Here is a 6,379-nt window from a genome sequence, read left to right as displayed (position 1 = left end):
TGTAATACCCCGGAAAATCCAAATTAAATTCCGTGGATTTTTAGAAATGATTTCACGATAGTGGGAGCGAGTACGAGGCTCGGAGAAGTTGTGGAATTAGTTCGAACGATTTTATTTTCGAAAACGAACGTTTTTAGGGGGTCAACAAAGTTGACTTTTTATACGTTCAAAATTTGGGAAAACTTCCTTCATGAAAGTTGTAGAGCTCGTCGATACGAGTTCGTGGACATGTGGAACGCAATATTCGGAGTTCGTATGATTAAGTTATGAATTTTTGAAAATTGGGAATTTTCTATAAATAGGAAAATTCTGATTTTATTTTTCATTCAAGGACAAAAAATTCCTTTTTTTGCGGAATAGTCCCCCCCCCTCTCTCTCTCTCTCTCGCGCAAAGCCCTCCCCACGCTTGCCGACCCGCCGACCCGACCCGACGCCAGCGGCGCCGTCGCTCGTCCTCCGGCCACGACCCGGCCCTCCCCGAGGTCGCCTCGAGCCGCCCAGCCGCTCCCTGCCACCGCCTTGCCCCGCCGCTGCCCCCAGATGGAGATCGAAGCCCCCCCCCGAAGCTAGAACCCGACCCGACCGGAAAACCACTTTTCCGGCGTTGCACGGGCCGATCCTCCCCATTTTCGTGATCTCCTCCTCCCCCTGATTATCCCCATGTAAGCCTTTCATCACGATTTTGTGTATAGAACGCTAGATCATGGTTTGACTTTTTCGACGTCCCTGATTTAATCTGAATCTGATCAGACGCACGAGATTAATCCAACTTCAACGCTTGATCTAGGACGATCTAGGCCAAACCAGACTTAGCTCCAGGTATGGAAGTCGATCACCCTTTCATTTTGAACCAGTTTGTAGTTGGTCACTTTGCCATCTGAGGTGGTTGACCGGCGTTGACCGCCGCGTTGACCGCCCACTGACCACCGCTTGTGGCGGCGCATCAGACCATATTTCGAGTTTTCATTATCTAGGCGATGATCTATGCATCCATACGAGCGTTTTGATATATAACATGGTCATGTTAGAAAAAGTTGATAAATAGTGGATTTTCGTTTTGACGTTACTATTTAACGTTTTTACGTTTATCTTCGGTTTACGATCTGTGAAGATCTGACCATCGGTTTTGCTTCAATTTTGGATATGTTGATCGTATGACTGTCCCGGTGACTTTGTGAGGTCACGGGCGAAGATCCGACCGTTGGATCTTCGTATAATTGAGAAATAGTGATTCGGAAGGCGATTCGTGAGAATCTGACCGTCGGATTTTCATATAATTTTGTGGAGATGTTAGTAAAGGCAATTCAGGAAGATCTGACCGTTGGATCTTCGTGATAATTTTGGAGGATGATCCTAAAGGCGATCCGTGAGGATCCGACCGTTGGATCATCATTAAATTCAGATCCGACCGTTGGATCATCGTTTAATTTGAATCTGAGCGTTGGATCGTCGTTTAATTACATATTTGAGTTGTTGGCTAAGTCAAGATCATTATTGGACTAGGTGATTGACGGTTTGAGTTGGTGGACGATTGTGGATCGTATTTTGAGCTGAATTGAAGACGCAGCGGGATTATCGAGGTGAGTAAACCTCACGTGGTTCATATTACGAACCCAATACAATTAATTGCTTTATTTTGTTGCAATCATATGAACTATTGTTGGTGTTACTAGACATTCCTGTGTGAATGTCTGTATATATATTATTACGTGAAATAATATGTATTGTTGAAGTTGTGTTGAGTTATTGTTGAGAAACAATATATTGTGAGAAGTATTGAGTTTATTGTTGAGAAACAATATATTGTGAGAGGTATTGAGTTTATTGTTGAGAAACAATATATTGTGAGAGGTGTTGAGTTTTATTGTTGAGGAACAATAAATTGTTGTGATCTGTGGAGATCACTAGGTCACGAGGTGACCATGGCATCTATTAGTGAATCACGCTCTCGTACCGGGCTGGTGGTTATTAATAGTATTAAATCGTAATCACGTCTGTGGCCGGACGAGTGGTTACGTTCAGTTAGAGCTCTAGTCTGTCTGCCAAATGTGGAGTGACCTTATGAGTGAAATTGAGAGTAACTCATAAGTGTCAATATATATATGGTAACCTTATGAGGGAAATTGAGAGTAACTCATAAGGGTCTATATATATATATGAGTCTGTCTACCAAATGTTGGGAAATCTTATGAGCTAAATTGAGAGTAACTCATAAGTGTCTACATATATATATGAGAGTGAGTGATCTTATGAGCTAAATTGAGAGTAACTCATAAGTGTCTATATATATATATATGAGAGTGAGAAAGTAACGTGGGTTTGTGGTAGTCTTGAAATCTAATAAATCAACAGTTCTTTCTTGTTTACTCATACTGGCTGTAAAAAGCTTACCGGGTTTTGTGTTGTTGCAACTCCCGGTACACTATTCAAATTGTGTAGCGGGTAATCCTACAGGACAGGAGAACCAGGACGGTGATCGCGCGGTTAGAGCAATTGTTAGAGTTTTACAACAATTGTAAGTTGTGAGGTGTGTTATGCTCATTTGAGCTTTATAATATATTGTGAGAGTGAATTGTAATAATGAACTCGAAGTTTCGAGATTTGGATTTTGTAATTGTAATTATTCAGGTTTCGGATTTGAATTTATCATTCAAAATCCGGGGCGTGACAGTTTGGTATCAGAGCGTAAGGTGCATATTTGGTGATGTGTCAATACCTTCCGAGTGATGGCCCGTCTGCAGCGGATCCCCATCGTGTGCTCTTCGGTATTGGCTAAGTCATTGGGTATGCGTGAGTGTTGGGAGTTGTTTAGGCCGCTAGGTCGTTTAGGGAACGTGAATACATTCCCTATAGTATTGACTTGGTTAATATGAATTTGTATTTGACTTATACTGTGTTTTAAGTGTTATACAAGTATTAGCCAAGCATACTATACTCCTTAGGTGATGGATATTCGAAAGGGTTGTACTTAGAACCTTACAGTTGTCTTGTAGGTTCGTATGGGAATAAGTTCAGTGGCCGCGAGTTACAATCCTTGAGGAATAGGAACCTCTTGATTCAACTCTGTTAAGTCAACGAGGATTGTTTTATGGAAATGAGGTTCTTTTGATTGTTGAAGTGTTTGGTTGAAGGCATGGTCTGGACCTATGCTCGTCTGTAATGTGGATACGAGTATTAATCGATGGTAATTTTGCCTTTTTAAGTTGGATATACTAATGTTCTTGAATAGATTCTTGACTCATGTGGAGTTGTGAGTAGTGTTGCGGTTAGGGAAGGAATTATTGCGGTTACTTCTTCCTTGTGCTTGTAAGTTGTTAAGCAGGGTTTAAGGTGCGAGACAAGAATTTTATTTTGTGCTCGATGGTTAGAGATGAGAGACCATTGTTTTGGGTTGTCGTTGAGTACTATAATTCCTTCAGAATCAAGATTGTTGGTAGAATTGGAATTAGTAGTAGTTTTGGTGATTCTGAATTTGAATTGAGTTCGCGAGATGTGTCTTATATACGTGGTTGATGTTACTTGCATCATTTTGGAACGATACGTTACGATTCATAAGGAAAACTGGATTTGAAATTTATTCATTTGAACACCATGGGTTGATGACCTGACCGTGACTTGTGAATATAGTTTTGTTCAAGTGAATGAAATTGAATTTTGTGGCCTTTGTGTGGTGAACTAGTTTTCTTAAGTTTTGGATCGTAGTATGGAGATGGGCTGCAGTGAATTTGAAGTTGTTGTGTGTTTTAAGTTTAAGTAGGCGGGACACTTAAAGTTTTGCAATGGAGTTGATTTTGGTGTAATTAATTGGGAGAGTTAGAATCAGTTCTTGTGAATGATGTTGGATGAGAGTGTGTGCCTTTGGTGATTGATTTTAGGTGTTATAGTTAAACGCAATTTCGGATATTGATTTTAGTGATTTTGTTAGGTATCCATAGTGGTTCAAGTGAATTACTATGTGATATGGAGTTTGATTTGATTTCTGAATCGCTAAATGTTAGGGATTGAATTGTGGTGAGTTTTTGTTGAAGCAATTGATAGATGGAATTATCGAGATTCTATAAGAGTTGTAAGAGTAACTCTAAAAACGTGGGTTTTTCCTAGCTAACTCAGGATGTGTTTAGCTTTATAAATCCCTAATCCTATCGATGAAATTGTTGTGTTTGGTTTGACTCAGAGGATACTAGCTAGACCTCGATGCGACTTAATTGATTGTTGGATTCTTTTTGAGTGATTGTTTTTATTGCATCATTATGTAAGATGTGTGCAGTAGAGTTGTTTATGGTTTTGAAAATAGTATTGGGTGACCAAGGTTCGATCCTTGGTGTTGTTGTTGGTTAAACAAAAAGAAGAAACAACATGCACACTATCTTATTGATTTATTATTACAAAAAGGAAATTGGAACTACGCTATACTAAGCCTAATCAGTAGCTCCGGATGGGTTGAGGCTGAGCTCAAGAGAAACTGGAGATCCACGGTTGTAACCGCCTGAGCCACCGAAATAGTAATCATGTGCACTACCTTCCTCGGAAGTAGTCTTCAGGTTACCAAAGACGTCCTCGCCGTGCACGGGGAACAGAGGAAGAGTTTAAACCTCCTGGTGATCTCCTCCTCGTTGTTGCAGGGATGTTTGTCCTCCTGTTGTGCCAAAAGAGTTGTACTGGTATTAGTATTGAAGGGTGAGGAAGAATATGAAACAAAATTTAAATCAAGAAATCCTTCATTACCAGTAGAATCGGTGGAACCAAAATTGAGATTAATGGATCTACCATCATCAGTAGAACTAGTGGACCCAAAATTGATGTCAATGGATCCACCAGCTGGCCCAAAATTGATGTCGATGGATCCACCAGCACCAGTAGAACCAGTGGACCCAAAATTGAGATCAATGGATCCACCAGTACCAGGAGAACTAGTTCCCATGGGCACTTGAGCAGCCTGATTGCGCCTCTTCATCTGCTTCTCTCGAGCCCTGACATTCTGGAACCAAAAATAAATGTTCTTGCCCTCAACCTGTCCATACTGTTGCAGCTGGAGACAGATCTCGTGAATCTGCTCTGTAGTTGGGGTCTTAACTCCCTTGTCGTAGTAAAGATCCCTGAGGATCCTTATTTGATCTGGAGTAGGAACCCACCTGGCACGGCTTCGCCAGAAATCCGTGTTGGCACTACTCCCGGCTGCTTGGTTGTTTCCTCCATCCTCGATTTGTTGTTGGGTTTGTAGCTCCATCAGTTGCAGAGTTCGTGGTTCCATGGTGATGGGTTGAGGGGATGTGAAGATCGAAGAGTAAAGTTGTCGAGTGTTTGAAGGAGTTGTTGTTAAAGGGATTAAGGATGATGATGGTGTGTTGGAGATCTGAAAGTTCAGAGGAAAGATGGGATTGAATCAACTAGATGGGAGAGAAGATCAGAAGAGAAGGATTGAATCGAAGAAGAAATGTTTTGAGTTTTGAAAGAAGAGGAAAGCTGAAGAGTTGGGAGAGAGGGGCTGGAACTCAGGAGAGATTTTCGTTCCTTTGGAATGAACAGTTGCGCCCTCAGAATGCACCTATTTATAGAGCGAGGTGAGCGGATCTCCACCGTTGGATGGACGACTCCTGTGATTCATTCTACGCGTTGGATTAAAGTCGCCCTAAAACACGGAAAAGCTGTTGGCGCGTGGAGAGCGTGTAAGGGGACCGAGGGAATCTCGAGACGCTGTGGCAGACAGCTTTAGCCGAAAGTGATTTGCTTTCCGTAAATCACGGAAGAGACGTGTCGTGGCACGTGGAGTGTACCGACAGTTTGTTTTTATTCTATCGCTTATGATAGAATAAATAAAGGGAGTTGCATGGATAGTAAAGAGAGCAGCTGGTGCTCTAGTGGTTGAAGAGCAAAGCTCTTGTACAAGAGGTGAGAGGTTCGAACCTTGCCTCTCGTTTATTTTTATTATGTTCGCTTATGACATAATAAGTATAACATTTGTACACATTATATTAAGCACAGCTTGTGCTCCAGTGGTTGGGGGACAAAGGTTTCGTGCGGCAGGTTGAGGTTTCGAACCTTGCCTCCCCCGTTATTTTATTTATGTCGCTTATGACATAATAAATATAACACGTGAGCATATATTAATGAAGGCAGCTCTTGCTTCAGTGGTTGAGAGCAAAACCTTCGTGTTCGAGGTCGGGAGTTCGAACCTTACCTCCTACAAATATTTTTGGATCTCGTATATGCTTGATATACGGACGTATATACGGTATGTATGGTATATATACGTATATACGGTCTGTACGGTATGCATACGTATATACGGTATACCTACGGTATGTACAATTTCATACCGTAGCCGAGCTAAACTTTGTGGGCCGAATAGTAAGCCCAAATTGGTTGGGCCTATTCAAAA

At 41.5% G+C, this 6,379-nt stretch overlaps 1 long non-coding RNA gene across 1 annotated transcript in view; it reads left to right on the top strand.

Annotated features, from left to right (window-relative positions):
- LOC133728169 (uncharacterized) overlaps positions 1 to 4,437 on the top strand; it is a 63,190-nt gene extending 58,753 nt beyond the window's left edge. Inside the window, exons 3-4 of the long non-coding RNA XR_009855658.1 lie at positions 1,504 to 1,580; positions 2,440 to 4,437. This is a non-coding gene — a long non-coding RNA (uncharacterized LOC133728169). The remainder of the gene's footprint in view (positions 1 to 1,503; positions 1,581 to 2,439) is intronic.
- The last annotated feature ends 1,942 nt before the right edge of the window (positions 4,438 to 6,379 follow it).

Source organism: Rosa rugosa, chromosome 2, assembly GCF_958449725.1.
Source record: "Rosa rugosa chromosome 2, drRosRugo1.1, whole genome shotgun sequence".
In the NCBI taxonomy this organism is placed as follows: Eukaryota; Viridiplantae; Streptophyta; class Magnoliopsida; order Rosales; family Rosaceae; genus Rosa; species Rosa rugosa.
This window is presented reverse-complemented; position numbering and strand designations above follow the sequence as displayed.